We start from the raw sequence: 18540 nt of genomic DNA, 5'->3' as shown, positions 1-18540 counted from the left end.
CCTGCTTGATCCAGCTTCTGGCTACTACCCCGACTTCACCTTCTGCTACATGTCCCCTTGCTCAATATGCTCTTCCTACAGTGGCTCCCTTTGCTATTCCTCCAACATGCTAGGCACTCCTGCTGCCTCAGGGCTTTTGCGCTGGCTATTCTCCCTGATTGAAAAGCACGTCTTCCAAATACTGCCTGGCTTGCTCTCTCACCGCCTTTACATCTTTGCTAAAATCATCTTCCATTATTGGAGAGCTTTCCCTGATCACTCTACATAAGGTTTCAGCCCACATTCTCAGGGCTACTGTTTTGCAAAACTCCAGGGAGTGGCATTCGCAACATAGTCCAAGTGAATTGTGACCCTTGGAGCTGTGCAGTGTAAAGCTTGAAGAGCTACACACGGTAGCCCTGTCCATCACCCTGTCTCCTCTTGTTTTGCTTTTCTTCATAGTATTTGATGCTACTTGGAATCGTTTTTCAGTTAATCGTTTATTGTCTCCCTTATCTCTGCTGCAATGAAAGCGTCACCAGAGTAGTGATTTTGTCTGTTTTGTTGACTGCTGTGTCTCCAGAGATTAGAACAGCACCTGTCTTGTAATAAATACTTAGTAAATATTTACTAAGTAAATGTATGAATAACTTATGGCAGGTTACTTAGCATCTAGGCTTGTGCTATGCAATATCGTAGCTACTAGCAAAATGAGATTGAGCATTTAGTTAGTTAAAATATAGCTAGTGTGATGAAGGAACTAAATTTTTTAATTCTTATTTTAATGAATTTAAAATGGAAGCAGTGTAAAATGTTTTTTCCATTAAACTCAACGTCATTGTTTTTAATAGGATTACATTTCACTTTAGCAATTGCGTTATGTAAGATATTTAAATTAAATTCTTTTTACTTATTCAATGTGGATACTAGAAAATATTAAATTACACATGTGGCTTGCACTATACTTTATTGAACAGCACTGTTTTAGTTTCTTTATCTGTAAAAGGACAATACCTACCTCACAGGGGTGTTGTGAAGTTTGAATGAGGCAACACAGGTAAAACACCTGGCCTAGTGCCTGGTACATAATAACTGCTCATTAATGCTAGCCATTATTGTATCATTGTCTTTATTATTAACATTATTATTATTATTGAATGTGGAGCATATACGCACATATAATAGGGACCAAATCTTATCTGTGAGGTGAGGAAAGGTTTCATTTTGAAATGGGTTTGAGCTCAGTTCTAAAGGAGAATTATGGCTAGGTTAAGCAAACCTTAAGAGTGAAAGTTGACAGGAGATGCACTGGCCAAAGCATTCCCAAAACAAAGGACAAAGCCACAACTCAAATCTGAGTTTTTCTAACCCCAAAACCTGTGCTCTGAACCATCGTATGATATTGCCTCTTTTTTTTTTTTTTGATAGTAACAACATGTTTATTGTATCATCCAGCCGAGAATACAAGATACACAAAACACGTCTTAATTTAGGAGAATATGAAAACATCAGGCAATTCCTAGACTACTACTACAAACACAGCCTTCACCTACAGTAAAAATCTAGCCATTCAGTCATTTTGGTCATCATCCCAGTCTTTCTTCCCACGTGGAGGCTTGGGCCCACCGGCTGGTTTTGCCATGATGATCTGATCCACTCTAAGTACAGTGACAGCAGCATTAGTAGCCAGTTTGATAGCCCAGTATTTTCCCAGGTAAGTGTCTAGAACACCAGCGTCCAACATGTCCTTTACAGCAGGAACTTCAGCCTCAATATCTAATCCAACATTTTTATTTCCTTCTTGATGTACTGCATAAAGTTTAGAGATTACTTCATTGGCCTTAACTCCAGAGTTTTCCGCCAGTGCCCGAGGAATAGCTTCAAATGCCTCAGCAAACTTCTTAATGGCATACTGTTCAAGTCCAGGACATGTCTCTCCATACGATGTGATCTGTTTGGCTAACTCAATTTCTGTTGCTCCACCTCCGGGTACAAGACGTTTATCCCTTGTGAGAACTTTGAAAGTATTAACACCATCATCTACTGCCCTCTCTATATCATCCATCAGATTGTCTGTAGAGCCTCGAAGCACTATGGTAGAAATGGCACCATCTTCCTTTTCATGCTTAAAAACCACCACCTGCGTATCTCCAACCTCTGAGAGGTAAACACTGTCACAATGTCCCATTTCTTCAAGGACAGGAGGAGTCAATCTAGGAAGAGCTGTAGCACCAACTGTTTTACATAATCTTCTGAGATCCCATTTTGAGTTCAGCCTCACCAACATGATATTGTATTTGTTTGCATAATGAAGAGCCATGTCTGCCACTTTGCCACCTGTTACGACGACATTTGCACCACTACCAGCAATAGCTCTGACTTGCGTATCCATGAGGTTTTCTTCTCCCTTACTAAAATTCATCAATTCTTCAGCAGTCTTTATCAATACCGTGCCCTTAGTTTCTGTTATCATTCCATCAAAAGGACAAGAGTACACTGCTATTTTTGCATCTTTGACAGATGTTACATCACCTTCAGTTTCCTTCTTAAAAACCATGCCATGCAATACTGAAGAGGAATGGACACCAGAGCCCAGAATCTTACAAATTCTGATGTTATCAACATTGAAGTGGCCAGAGTCAGGAAAAATAGATACACATGCCTGAGCGATAAGTTTGGCCAGAAATGCTTCATCACCATATTGTTTACTCATTATGGAGGTATGAAGTAGAGATGACACTTCATCAACATCCCGAAGATTTTTTGCAGAACAACATACCAAGTCAGGAAGAATCTCATGGGCTTTTCTGCAGGCTATTTCATAACCTTCTATGACCTCTGAAACTGACAGGCCGAGTCTCAGAAGCTCTTCAGCTAATTCTAGAAGAGCTCCAGCAAAAACCAGAACAAAGTTTGTGCCATCTCCAACCTCTTGCTCTTGCATGTGAGAGGCCATTACAATCATTTTTGCAGCAGGATGCTGTACTTCTAGCTCTCTTAAAACAGTTGCTGCATCATTTGTCACAAACAACTTCTCCAGGTGGTTGATAATCATTTTGTTCATTCCATTTGGTCCATATGCTGTACGAGTTGTCTGGGCAAGCTCCTTGCAAGCCTGTATGTTCCTGTACACAGCCTCTTCTAACCCTGAAAAACGCTTCGCTCCCTCCTTGAGCATCTGGGCAAAGCCCGGGGCCTCGGGGACGTGGAGAGCCATGGCCACTACGCAGGGAGCAGCTCACGCGCCCACTCAGACTACCCCGGAGGAAGCTGATATTGCCTCTTAATAAACTTGTATCAATTGAAATGAAATGTTAAGACTTACAAGGAGAATCTCCAGATCCTAAAATGGGCCCATTTAATCTTGAGATAAGCAACTTTGAAATTTTATTTGATTTACTACTTTTCAAACTCCACGCCTGAAGATCCCTAGGGCATTCTTTGGACTTAATACTTAGTGCGTGAGAACTCTACATGATAATTTTAAATTTTCTTGCCTTATTTTATTATAATCCTAAACATTGGTGTATGTATATTATAAATCATATGTACAGACACTTTATAAATGGGCTATGAGATTTCCATGCCAGCTTCTGTGATTGCGTTTATGATTACCCTGGTTCCTGTGATCACCAGTGTGATGGCAGTGCCGAACCTTTAATTCAATGCTCCTCAAACCCAGGGATCAAGGACCATAGGGACAAATCAAAGGTCCACAAGATTTTATTTTATATCTTTACATTTAAAAGAGTCAATGCAGAAGACTTGACCTATCCAACCCCATCTCAGTAGAATTAGTACTAAGAGAAGAAGAGGAAAGAGAAAGAAGTTTTTTTTTTTTTTTTGCGGTACGCGGGCCTCTCACTGTTGTGGCCTCTCCCGTTGCGGAGCACAGGCTCCGGACGCGCAGGCTCAGCGGCCATGGCTCACGGGCCCAGCCGCTCCGCGGCACGTGGGATCTTCCCGGACCGGGCCACGAACCCGTGTCCCCTGCATCGGCAGGCGGTCTCTCAACCACTGCGCCACCAGGGAAGCCCAGAAAGAAGTATTTTTGATTGGCAGTCCAATTCAATTTTAGTCAAATGCTTTAGGTTACTCTAGAAAACCCATACCATATTCTGTAAACTGATATATACCTAAGTATTATTATGATTTTCCCTCATTACTATTCATATATATGTGCGTGTGTATACACACACACACACACACACACACACACACACACATATATATATATACACCAAGCTGTCATAAACATACTTTACATGATAACTTGCCATAATATTTGGAAAGTATTCGTTACAGGACTTTGGGCATCATCAAATCATCTGGATCCCCCCTGATAAAAAGTGTTCTTAAGTCACTGCTGTACCTGGAGGGACCATTCTAATTGGCCTCGCAATGTACCCGACGGTTAAATTAATTTATGTGAGTCTCACAGCTGGGCAGCTGCCCAGCACTATATACTAGCAGCTGTTTGACACAATAAACCAAGAATAAGATTTTCTTGCAGCAAAAATAAATTTTTAACAATGTCGTGCATTTCCACAGAGGCAAAACACAAGATATGATTTCTGTATGAGATGATTGTGATAGAAGCCTCCTCGGAGGAAGGGTGTCATTTTCTAAGTCAAGGCTCTGTCCTGCCACATTATTTAAGCACAACATGACATGGAAATATATTTAATAGGATTTGGCTACAGGCAAAAAGTCTGAAAAAAAAAGTACAGGGATTCTAAGAATGTGCTGTTGAGTTATGCATGGAATTCAGAATTTACTAGAATCGAAATCCTTAAGACACTCTTTGGCTCATAACAAAACAAAACAAGACAAAACAAAAATTCCTCTCAAGTGTAGCTATACTGGTATTCTCATTATAATAGCCGTCATATTCCCCAGAACCACCGAGAAGATCAAAAATGCATCTTTATATTTATTTCACAATTCAGCTCCACTGAGACTATTTTTATTCAGCACATACTAAATAACTGGCACTTCACCAGACTCTTCGCAACTTCCTATTTATTAGTAATAACAGATAGCTGTAGCACTTGCTTGGGTGCATTATGTTTCTATAATTTTGCACCAGTATTGCAAGGTACGTAATTATGTTCTTGCCATCTTTGATCCAAGTGTTTGGAGCACAATGTGGTAGTGATTCACCTTGCACCATTCAGAGAAGAGCAACCTGTAGGGACAGAGGAGCAACAAGACAGGAAAAGCCTGGATCCCTGCAACACATTGTGGAGCTGAGCCATCATTCCAGCTCTGACCAATTACCCCAGGGCTATAACGTGAGGAGGAGAAACATCCTCTACTTTGTTTAAGCCACTGTTATTTTAGTATCTCTTTTGCATATGGGTCAACAATCTATAATCCAGCTAATGTAGATCATGCACAAAATTGCAATCTAGGACACTTAGAAAAGAGGGAAATTCTTATTTTCAGGCAAAGAAAATAGATACCAGTAGAATTGTTGGGTAACTGCTGGGAAGGAAAAGAAAAAGTGGAAAAACACAAAATTCCCATTGTTTAATTGACAATTATCATATGATCTAAAAGAGAGTAAAAAGTATATCCCAAAAGCCAAAGAATGCAGGAAAGAACAGAGCTAGGTAATGAATCCTGAATCTGTTACATAATGCAAAAGTTAGGCTGGACAAAAAAGAATGTTTTCAGGGAGAAAGACAATTCTAGACACATGGTAGGCACAAAGCAAATATTTATAAATTTAATGAACATATTGGCCTTTTAATCAAAATATTATGAGCTTAACATTAATCATTTAGACCAGTGGCCAGCAAAATTTTTCTTTAAGGGTCAAATAAGAACAACAATGACAATAATAATAAACATTTTATGCTTCATGATCAAGGGGCAAAATCAAGCATATTATGTAGTTGTTTGTATAACCACTTGAAATGTAACCATTTAAAACATTTCTTAGCTTGAGCCTCAGACCAGATTTGGTCTGCAGGCTGTTTGTCTACCCCTAATTTAGACCAAGGGGGCAATAGAGGACAGTTGTCCCTCAGTACCCATGAGGGATTGGTTCCAAGAACGTCTAGTCTCCCTTTCCCCTCAGATACCAAAATTCGAGGATGCTCAAGTCCCTTATATAAAATGGCATAGTATTTGCATATAATCTATGCACATCCTCCCTTATACTTTAAATCATCCCTAAATTACTTGTAATACCTAATACGATGTATATGCTATGTAAATAATTGCTGGCATGTGGAAAATTCAAGTCTTGCTTTTCGGAACTTTCCAGAATTTTTAAAAAAAATTTTTTTGGTCCACCATTAGTTGAATCTGAGGATGCGAAACCCATGGATACAGAGGGCCAACTGTACTAAGCTGACTCAGTAAAAGATCTGCAGTCTAGGGCTTCCCTGGTGGCGCAGTGGTTAAGAATCCATCTGCCTGCCAATGCAGGGGACACCGGTTCGAGCCCTGGTCCGGGAAGGTCCCACACGCCACGGAGCAACTAAGCCCGTGCGACACAACTACTGAGCCTGCATTCTAGAGCCCGTGCACCACAACCACTGAAGCCCACGCACCTAGAGCCCATGCTTGGCAACAAGAGAAGCCACCGCAATGAGGAGCCCACGCACCGCAGTGAAGAGTAGCCCCCCGCTCGGCGCAACTAGAGAAAGCATGAGCGCAGCAACAAAGACCCAACACAACCAAAAATAATAAATAAATAAAAATAAATTTATAAAAAAATACTATACTAATATCAATAAAAATAATAACATATTAAAAAAGATCTGAAGTCTAAAAAATTAAAAATAAATGTGCAGTAAATCAACCTTTGATGGGTCCCTATTTATTGGAAGCCCAAATTTTCTCATGTGACTCTTCACAAGGTGGCCCCAGGTTGCCTTCTTGGTCTCACCCATAGATCAATCAGACTGCTCATTATTTTCAAATCACATACACCTTTGCTCACGCTCCTTCCTTTGCCCTTTCCTGCCTTGCTTGCCTAGATAATTCCCTTGTACATTAAATCCAGTTGACAATATTACCTCTTCTGTATAACTGTCTCTAGACCTTACCCCTACCTCATGCTCTAAGTCAGTATCACTCCTCCTGTGCTCTGATACTACTTCATTCATGCCTCTACTATATACTTTTCATGTGTACAAAATATGATGATTTATATTTCTCTCTCTCCCAGATTATAAGCAGGGACTCGGTTTTACTTTGGCACCATGGGCAGTGTGCACCTCACAGAAGTATTCATTAAAAACAGTACTGTTTATTGAGTCTCTTTTGTGTCCAGTACTGTGCTAAGCTCTTAGAAACGTTATCTTATTTAATTCCCACAACATCCATTTGAGATAAGCTTTAACTTCCTCATTTTACAGATAAGAAGCCCAGAAAAGTTAAATAAATTTCTCATGGCCTCAAAACCAGTAAAATGACAAAGCTTGAACAAACCCAGTTCTGATGGACCCCAAAGTCCATGATCTTGACCCGTTATGTTGATGCATTGATTGCTGAACGAGCAAATGAAATATGTAACGTAAATTAGGCTAATGTCATTTCCTGCTGAAGCATTTCTAGGATCTGTTTTAATTTTTTTTTTTAATGAGAATGTTTCCTAGTTAATATTATAGGTATTCAGAGGTGACAGAACCTAAGAGATCAACTGGTCCAGCTCCCTTCTTTTTCAGATAATTAAACAGTAGCTATGAGAAAGCACTTTTTTTTTAAACATCTTTATTGGAGTATAATTGCTTTACAATGGTGTGTTAGTTTCTGCTTTATCACAAAGTGAATCAGTTATACATATACATATATCCCCATATCTCTTCCCTCGGGCGTCTCCCTCCCTCCCCCCCTCCCTATCCTACCCCTCTAGGTGGTCACAAAGCACCGAGCTGATCTCCGTGCTATGCGGCTGCTTCCCACTAGCCATCTACTTTACATTTGGTAGGAGAAAGCACTTATTTTTAACACAGGATCACACAACTTAAACCCTGGCCTCCTGCTGTGTAGTCTCGAACTTTCTGGGTCATCCCTTGCCATCTCCAGCATGTTCACAAGGCTGTCACCTATAGTCAACCTTGTTCCACATCATTGAATTGGTAGACTCAATGTTAATTTTTAAAATAAATGTTGAAAATGAAGTCTTTACAATAAGTTAAAATTGTTCTTCCAATTGCACACAAATTAATAAAACAGACAAAATTGCCTTTGCCTTCAGTTTGGAATAATATCGGAGAGTGGGCTTGATGGTCCTCTCTAAGAGGACCCTTCTAACCCTCTGCCCCTAGGCTTACTCTTAACATCGGGCTTATCACAATGCATTGTCTGTGGTTGTTCATTTATCTGTCTCTCTCACTAGATTCTGAGCTCCCCAAGAACATGGACCACATTTATATCCCTATTACCTAGCTCAGTTTTTGTCACAGAGTTGATGAAGATCTGTGAAGATTTACTGACTTAGTGACTTGAGGTTGGACCTAGGAGATATGGCGGAGGGAGACCAGTAGGGTGGCTCTTCTGGGCTATGGGTGTTATTTGGAAATTACGGAAGTCATCATCATTGCATATTTCCCTGTTCCACAAAGTCTTTTCCTTAAAAAGTTGTTAGAAAATTCCTGTGAGTGAAACTTTGGCACTTTTTTCCCCTAAGCCTGAAGGTATTAGGAGAATCCAGGTGGTCAGATTCAGTGTTATCAGTGTTTCTCAGGGAACATTGTGAATGGATGAATGTAGACGGATTATACAGTAAACATTTAGATTCTGATTATTTCATATTGACATTTCAGAGCAGTAAATATTTTTATGCTGGATTCAGCCTATACCATGAAAATAACTCCCTCAATGGCAGAGTCTACACATATAATTGTATAATTTAATACTTTCATTTAAAACAGTTCTTTTAAAAATCTTTTAGATTTTAAAAGAGTAATTTCTTATCTGAGAAGACTCAACCTTAGACTCTCTGGGCCAGAGACTAATTAGTCTTTCACTAGGGAAATGGAAGGTTCATTTTTCTGAAATTGACTATTTTGATTTGGGTATTTTCCATTCTCTAGTGCCAATCAAACCCACGTGGAAGCAGTCAAAAAGAGTTAAAATAGAAACCTCCATGGAGGGACATCAAGTAGATAGCTTTTGCTTTTGCTGAAAAAAGGGTGGTTTCAGACATTTACTACCACGAACAGGAACAACCCTAAAGGGTTGTTGAGGAAATGCATGTTGAGTAATAAGCGGACAGGTTTTGGAAGAGAACCAGCTCAGAAGATTATTAAAGTTATGGGCATGCTGGGCATGGGGGATGTTTTAAGCCATCTGGTCTCATAAACTCATAAGTAATTGTATCGCAAGTATTCATGAGCATTTTACAGAAGGCAATTGAACAACTCTTTTGCATTACGAGTCTAGCACATCTCCTAATTTCCAGCACTTGTAAAAGACCCAAGAAGAGAAAATGTGAGCTATGATGTCCATTTCATTAGTGAGCAAATTGACAGTCAGAGAGGCTGGATGACTGACCCAAATGACACAACTAATAAGAGTTCATGAAAAACGCTTTCCCTTATACTACTCTCAGAGGTGAGATGACCTAATTGGGAAGCAGGTGAAGAGTAAGTAGGCATGCTCTGTTCATCTCCACTTTTCCTCTTCCTTCTTTGGGAGCCAGTAGTCTTGTACAAGACATGAGTTCTCCTCTGTTCCACCATGCCATCAGTCTCACCTGATCCAGGAGTCAGCCTAATTCTGGGATTCCACCAAAGGGACCACTTAGCTAATAGAATAAAGCCACATCCTATGACAGGTCCTGCATCATTAATAGAGATGATATTCTGGCCTCCATCTTTATTCTTTTACTTTATTGTTTAACATGCTCAGTACACAGCAGGGAAGAGGGATGCTATTAATTGTGCCCATGGAGACTCCAAAAGTAACTTACAGAGAGTCAGGGTTCGAATTCTTCAAAGCTCACTCTCTAATAATTTCTCTAAAATCACCACTCTGGTGACAGCAACAGTAATAATCACCAAATAATCTATAGGCTCCCCTACATTTTCCTGCCTTTCCTATAATTAGTTTGGGGCCCTGTTACAAGTTCTGATTCATTAGCCTATAAGCAAAAATGATATGTGTCATTTGGGGGTAGCAACAGTCCACTGCACCATATGCTGAGATGGTGGCATCACCATCTCCCTATAAGAGGTAAAGAGCCCAGAGATCCTGGTTCCCTGAGTGACCACATGGAGCAGTCTGTGTTCTCTAGTCATATGGGGCTTCATATGAGTAAGAAAAACAAACTTTTCATATGTCAATACCCCCATCCAGAGATTTGGGAGTTATTTTGTTTCAACAGCATGGCATAGTTATACCTTACAAGGAACTGACTAAGGAAATAAGGGCCAATGTAGGTTCTGGATATGGACAAGCTGGTCACAAGGCTAACACAGAAATAGCACAGCAAATAAGGAAGCTTGGCAGAGTCATGATAAAACAACAGTGTCAGCCTAATCATCGTTCCTTAATAAGGGTGTTCCTACTACCTTAGCTATTACCATGTATCTGTCTTACTCATGAATTAAAGTCTAACCTCTTTGAGGACAAGGATGATATCATAGCCATCTCCATGCCCTCTGTACCCAGCACAGTTCCTGGGCATGTCAAATTGTCAGTATATGGATGTGGAACAGAAGCGACATGAAGCATTGGTAATTAATACCAGAGCTGCAGTGGAGTTATTATGTCTTTGTATTATTTGTAATTATCATTAGCATAAATTATACGTCTATTCAGCATAAATATATACATATATTTATGTTTAAGTTAACTATTTAGTAAACTGAATATAGTTCATTATATAATAATCAGGCTTTTATTTTAAACAGGCATTTGTGTTCCAGAGGTCACGCCCATCGATGCAATTGATTCAGATTGCCCAAGTGAAGGAGAGAAATAAAAGCTTTGTGTTTTGAAAATTATTACCAAAAATATCTAAAGACTCAAGAAGAGATAGAAGAAATTTGAAGCTGGAAGGGACAAACAGCCAAGCCAGTAGCAGAGCAGCACCTAGAGGTGGAGAACACCGCTTTAGAAAATAATAATTCTGTGCATCTGTAAGGACCAAGGGCTAAGGATTGGAGCCAAGGTTACCACTGAGGGTGGAACAGAGCATTTAAGGAGTGGAGTAGAGCTTTGCTGGAAGACAAGCCAGCAAACATAGCAATGTAAGCCAAGGAGACACTGCCATAGATGGAGAGGCAGTGTGCATAGATGAAGGAGAAGCAGATCTGTTCCCACGCTGACCACCACCCAGGAGAGTAATGCTGTATTTCATGCCAACCCAGAGGAAGGAGATTCTAGCTGGCTTTAATTCAAACTGAACAAATAAAAAAGATATGATAGCTCTTATATGCCGAGGTTATGGAGCAATTCGTTCCTGTTACATTCTTAAAGCAGTGTCTTAGGTTCAGGGATGGATTACAAAAGAACATTTGGCAAGGTCCTTGCCCTCAAGAATTCAACTAGTTATCTGGGAAAAGAAAAGGTAAAAGGTAACTACTGGCACAGGAATCCTTTAACCCAAGGAAAAAACCCAGCAACCTCAGCTTGGTAGCCTTGCCTGTTAATGACATGCCTCCAAACTACATCTCTTGTATTTTCTACCATGAACATTTCTCTTGCCAACTCCAAGTTCTGGTGAAAACTGGTGACGTTTTCACTAATTTCAAAACATGCTATGTCTTTTAAAAGACTTGAATTGCTGTTTCCTCTGCTTGGAATACCTTCGTTTGCCTAAGACATTCCTATTCAGCCTACAAGATCTAGTTTTGATTTCTCTTCCCTGATGCTCTTTTGGTTCTCTCAAGAAAAATAAACAGATACATAGATAGATACATAGATAGCTCTTATATCTATACATTATCTATTTATCTACCTACTGACCTACCTAGAGAGGGGATATTAATATTATTGAGCTCATATTATGTGCTTGCTGTTATGGCCTGAATTGTGTCCTTCCAAATTCATGTGTTGAAGCCCTGGCTCCCTGTGACTGTGATTTGGAGACCGGTACTACAAGGAGATAGTTAAGGTTAAATGAGGTCATAAGGGTGGGGCCCTGGCAGGACTGGATTAGTGATCTTAGAAGAAGAAACACCAGAGAGCTTGTTCTTATTCTGTGAGGACACAGCAAAGGTGAAAACACAGTGAAGGTGGCCATCTGCAAGCCAGGAAGAGGGCTCTTACCAGAATTCAACTATGCGGGCACCCTGATATTGTACTTCCCAATTCCAGAACTGTGAGAAAAAAATGTCTGTAGTATTTTGTTACAACAGCCTGAGCTGACTAGGACAGTCAGTGTTTTCTTTCTTACGTTGTGCCTTCAATGACTCTAACCACCAGAGTAGTGGGTATCATTCCCCCTCTTTCACGAAATGGAGACCAGAGCTCTGAGGGTGAGATTATGTCCCTGTAGGCAAATAGTGGAGTTGAGATTTGAACCCTAGAAGGCCTGTGCTCTTTCTCTTCCATATCCCTGCATCCCAGGCCTTCCTCTGGACTGTCAGGCAGTACCTAGTACACCCCTGGGTGATAGCAGTCTTCACACCACATGACAAGAATCTATTTTCCATGTTAAAGAGTGTGATAAAATTACTCGTAAACGGTAGAATTATTTACCCCAGAGAATCCGAACAACCAAATTGATAGATCATCATAATTAATAAGAGGTATTCACATCAACTGTTACAGAAGTCCAGAGACATGGAGAAATCCTTTGGGCTGGGTAGGGTATACTTTCAGCCAAAAAAAGAAATGTGTTTTAAATGCTCATTCTTTGCCAGGTACTGTTATTCACTGGAAGAGGAAAAGAGATTGCACTGGACCTCCCCTCGTGCTTGAGTAGAAGTAAACATTAAATACTAATTTTCTGTTCTCATGTGTCATTTGATTGGGGTCTGGTCAGCCTGGGCTACACACTGGAATCATTTAGGAAACTCAAGAAAACATTGATGTCTGGGTCCCACTTCCAGAGGTCTTTATTTCATTGGTCTAGCATCTGGCCAGGCTATCAAGAAGCTTTAAAAGCTCCCCAAATGATTCTGATATGCAGCCAAGGTTGAAAATCAGTGTACTAGCAACACAGAAGGAGGAGGGGGATTCCAGGTTTAATAGAGAGAAGGAGAGAGACAGAGGGAGGAGGGAGAGAGAAAGAGGGAGGGGGGTGAGAGCGAAACAGAGGCACGTAGAAGCAACCTTCACTCCCATTCCCCATTTAGCGGCTTTTAACAAGTGCCCATATTGTAAGAAACACGGCAGAGGACCTATTAATACAATTCAGAGAGCATGCATTAAGAACTAAAACAAACAACACAAAAATCAAACACCATTGTTTATTTAGTGAATGTCTTTCAAGGGGCTGTAAGTACTAGAAAGACATTATCTTAATAAGCTCCCATCATCTCTGCCAGGTAGGGGGCAGGTTAGGCTTTTATTAAATGATGCCATATTGAAGTACATTCTTTGCTTAAATCAGAAACTAATGTATAATTATATAAACTATGGGGACCAGTTATACACTTAACATCGTAAGGATTCTAACTCAACTTAGCAGAGGAATGCTGCCAGATATGGAGTCTCAGGGGATAGGCTGGGAAAAGAGACCTGTAGAGAGGCTGAAGGAATAAAGAAGCAATAAAGTAGTAATGGCATTATTATCACTATCACTATTATTCAGCCTTACAGTGCCAGGCATCCTGCTCAGTGTTTCCCATGTATCATCTCAAGTGTGCATTCTATTTGAAATGGTATTCCCATTTTATAGAAGAAGAACATGGTACAGAGAGAAGTCAAACAACTTGCTCAAAGGCAAACAGCTCCCAAGTGGCCAAGTTAGGTTTTGAATCTAGGTCTGATGTGAATGAGACTCAAGAGCCCATTCTCTTAATCTTAGGCATCCTTTTAAGGGAGGATGAGGTAGGGAGACAAGTCAGTGAGGATGAAGTAAAGAAATTAAAATTTCCCTCCAACTCTTGAAATCAGAACAGGTTCTGTAGGTGAGGTGGTCGATGGGATGGTTTAAAGAACGAGCAGGTAGCCAATAGCTAAAAGCATCTAGACTGTAGATCTCAGAACAAAGGCCTCAGAATGAAGACCTCAGAACGAAGGGATTGTAGGTGGAAAGGCAGAGGACCCCTTCATCATGTTCAGCCATCCCAAGAGCACTGTTGACAAGTCTTCACACCATGGGATGGGATGAGGGAGATAGAGTGGTTACCATGCACTAACCACTGAATTAAAGTTTGTGTTTTGACTATGTAAACTTCTTCATCTAATATTATGCTAAGAACACTTGTGAGCCATGTGTTGGGTTCAACACCCACACCCACCTGTTTGGTATTCCAGGATACCATATATATTACCATATATACAAAACAAAGTGAGAGAGTCAGACAATTTTCAGTTGAAGCCCTTGGGAATAGCAACAGGAATCAGAGTTCCTGGTGTAAACCCAGCATCAGCCCATTCCTTCACTTTTCAAGTTTAAGGTACTATTTATTGTGCATTTCCCACGGGCCAGGCATTGTGCTAAGTGCTTGAAATACATCATCTCATTTAGATACCACAAGAACCCCAGGAGATGGTACTGTTACTAGCTTTGATTTCCTGATGAAGAAACTGAAGCTTCAAGAGTTAAATGAGCTCATTTGAGATCACACAGCTAGTAAATAGTTGAACGGGGATTAGAACCCAGCTCTTCTTGACTCCAAGGTCTATGCCCTTAGCCAGTATAATGGAAATGGCAATATGGTAAATGCTACCTCTCCATGGGCATTATAGCCTATGGGCTTTCATTTTCTGCAAGTTTAGTATAAGAAAATAGAATCTGGTGACAGCTACAAAAGCAAACGTTAGCTTTATAGTTAGATTAAGAGATAAGATAGGAAAGAGAAGAATTCCAAGGTACTCAGCAATGGCTAGTTCCCATCCGGGGTACTATGCTTTAGCTCTAAGCCTACATTTTTAGAGAGATGGTGTATTAGTTTCCTACAGCTGCTGTAACAAATGACCACACATTTACTGGCCTAAAACAATACAAATTAATTATCTCATAGTTCTGCAGTCAGAAGTCTGACACAGGTCTCAGGGCGTTAACATCACAGTATCAGGAGGACCTCATACCTTTCTGAAGTCTCCGGGAAAGAATCAGTTCCTTGCCTTTTCATTGTCTAGAGACCACCCACACTTCTTGGCTATGTATGTTCTCCTTCCCCCATCTTCAAAGTATTTAGCAACAATGGTTGAATCCTCACAGCACATCATTCCCTCACTCCAGGGACCTGCTTCTGACATCGTATCTCTTTCTCTGACTCATCTTATGCCCCCTTATTTCACTTTTAAGGGCTCTTGTGATTACATTGGGCTGAGAATTATCTCCTTATTTTAAGGTCAGCTTATTAGCAATCTTAACTCTATCTTGAACCTACATTCCCCCTTACCATATAAGGTGAATATATACAGGTTCCAGGGTTTAGGACATGGACAACTTTGGGCAGGGGGACTATTATTCTGCCTGCCACAAATGTTGACAAAGTAGATCACAAGTCAGAATGATGTCTAGGGAAGCAAGAAGATGGCTGAAAACAATGCAGTAGTACAGAAAGGATTATAATGAAAAGTGACAGTCCTTTGTCTACTTCCTAGCCATAGTCTCACTTTCCAGAAGTAACTATTTTCAACCTGCTTTTCTTTTTCTTGGGAGGGGGCATTTCTGCAAGTTACCTCTATATTCCTAAATTGAATGCTTATCAAGCTCTTAATTGCTGTCTCTGTATTTGCATTAGTTTTCCAGGGTTGCCATAACAAAGTTCTATAAATTGGATGGCTTAAGACAACAGAAATTGATTGTCTCTCATTCTGGAGTTTAGAAGTCAAAAATCAAGATGGTGGCAGGACAATGTTCCCTCTGAAACTTTTAGAAAAGAGACTCCTTCCTTGACTTCTGCTGCTTCTTGTGGTTTTTCAGGCAATCTTTAGTGTCCCTTGGCTTGCAGCTCTATAACCCCAATCTCTGACTTTGTCATCACACGGCATTCTCCCTGTGTGTCTTTGTGTCTTTAGATGGCTGTCTTCTTATAAGGACACTAGACATATTGGATTAAGGGACTACTCCACTCCAGTAGGGCCTCGTCTCAACTAATTACATATGCAACAACCCTACTTCCAAATAGGTCACATTCTAAGGTACTGGGAGATAGGACTTCAACATGGCTTGTTTTGAGGGGGGACACACTTCAATCCATTAACACTACTGTCTATGCGTTTCTGCAGCGACCAATGAAGACATTAGGAAGAATATATGGAGAAACAGGAGCTCTTTATTTAAAATAATAACTAAAAGGAGAGGCAGCTGGTCCAAGATGCCAGGAGAAAAACATGGATTGGTACCACATTAAAAATATGGTAAAGAAATAAGAAGAGTATAAACCCAAAGCTATGCCAAATACAGAAAGGGAATCATGAGTAGATGAGAGATTTCAAAAAGTTTCTGAAAAACAGAGGGTAGAGACTGATTACTGATGAATGAAGAGAACCCACCTGCACTACTGAATTCCCAAGAATTTTCATACTTGGAAAAGTAAGTGTGATGGAAGATGTGGGGTGAGATGTGAGGATGAAAACAGGGAGACTAACTAGAGGCCTGGAGATGGAGCAATAGCCCTATACCCCCGATGCACTAAGTAGCCAGCCGACAGGCATCTGACCAAGACCGGCCCCTGCTTGCTCATCTCAGCAACACCGGCCAGCCTACAAGCCCCACCTCCTCAGAGCCCTTATTTGGCTTCGTTAAGTCTCCTCCTGAAACAGGAGCAGACAACCAAAGATGCTCAGCTACCTGAGGAACACTGGCAACATGAAGGAAAAGATCATGATAAAAAGCCACAAAAATATTCAGCAAACAAGAAAATTTTTAAAAACCTCACTAGTTTATTTTAAAACATTCATAAAGATATTGTAATCATTAAAAATGATGCATTTTTAAAGGTAAAAATAAGAACAAACTCTTGGAAATTAAAAATGTGATTGCCAATAAAACAATGAAAGAAAAAGAAAATGTGTAGTAGAGTAAGAATATAAGGACAAAGAAATAAGGTTAAGAACAAATGTTCTGGGCTTCCCTGGCGGCGCAGTGGTTGGGGGTCCGCCTGCCGATGCAGGGGACACGGGTTCGTGCCCCGGTCCGGGAAGATCCCACATGCCACAGAGCTGCTGGGCCTGTGAGCCATGGCCACTGAGCCTGTGCATCCGGAGCCTGTGCTCCGCAACGGGAGAGGCCACAACAGTGGCCTTTTTTTGCGTACAGCAAAAAAAAAAAAAAGAACAAATGTACCGAGAGAAAATGAGTCCTAACTTAAGATTCTTTGTTAATTAAAAGTGAGGGTAGACTTAGAACTCAAGAAGGCAAGGACTCAGGAAGTTCACCTGCCTTTCTTAGGAAGCTATCTTGTAAAACAAGGTAGTAAACCAAGAAAGAGAATGCTGTGAGACCCCTATGACAGAATATCCTACCCAGGAAGGTCACAGGACAACAGCTGGAAGATTGGAAGCATCCAGATTGGCTCAGGAGCCCAGGGCTAAGGAATGAAATCACCAGGTAAAATCAGGTGCAGGTAGAGGTGAAGGCAGTGATGGGATTTGAAGAATTAAATAGTATCATCTAGGGACTTCCCTGGTGGCACAGTGGTTAAGAATCCGCCTGCCAATGCAGGGGACACGGGTTCGAGCCCCGGTCCGGGAAAATCCCACATGCTGCGGAGCAACTAAGCCCGTGAGCCACAACTAATTAGCCTGCACTCTAGAGACCGCAACCCACAACTACTGAACCCGCGTGCTATAATTGCTGAAGCCCACACACCTAGAGCTTGTGCTCCGCAACATGAGAAGACGCACCGCAACGAAGAGCGGCCGCCACTCGTCGCAACTAGAGAAAGCCCGCGCATAGCAACGAAGACCCAATGTAACCAATAAATAAATAAATTTACTATAAATAAATAAATAGTATCGTCTAGAAGATGGGAAATGCTGGTACTTAAGAAAGGCAACAGGTTGAGCATGAAAAAGGAGATTCCATTTAAACTTGATGTTAATGTCTTTCTCTTCTGAGTGATGCAAGAATTGAGACATAGGATCTAGGAGAAGGAGACCTAATCTGGACACGATAATTGGCTCTGCTGTGAACACTATTACATAGTGATAATAATTCAAGTTCCATGATTCATTTTTTAAATATATCTATTTATTTATTTTTGGCTATGATGGGTCTTTGTTGCTGCCCGCGGGCTTCCTCTAGTTGCGGCAAGTGGGGGCTACTCTTCGTTGCGGTGCGCGGGCTTTTCATCACAGTGGCTTCTCTTATTGCGGAGCACAGGCTCTAGGTTCATGGGCTTCAGTAGTTGTGGCACATGGGCTCAGTAGTTGTGGCTCGCAGGCTCTAGAGTGCAGGCTTAGTAGTTGTGGTGCACAGGCATAGCTGCTCCACAGCATGTGGAATCTTCCCAGACCAGGGCTTGAACC

At 40.9% G+C, this 18540-nt stretch overlaps 1 pseudogene across 1 annotated transcript; it reads right to left on the bottom strand.

Annotated features, from left to right (window-relative positions):
* Positions 1-1412: 1412 nt before the first annotated feature.
* On the bottom strand, positions 1413-3215 carry LOC114899200 (annotated as a pseudogene). The gene has a single exon (XR_003794530.1). The product of XR_003794530.1 is annotated as a T-complex protein 1 subunit theta pseudogene (transcript).
* Positions 3216-18540: the final 15325 nt, after the last annotated feature.

Source organism: Monodon monoceros, unplaced genomic scaffold (assembly GCF_005190385.1).
Source record: "Monodon monoceros isolate NGI ecotype Baffin Bay Population unplaced genomic scaffold, NGI_Narwhal_1 Super_Scaffold_18, whole genome shotgun sequence".
NCBI lineage: Eukaryota > Metazoa > Chordata > Mammalia > Artiodactyla > Monodontidae > Monodon > Monodon monoceros.
This window is presented reverse-complemented; position numbering and strand designations above follow the sequence as displayed.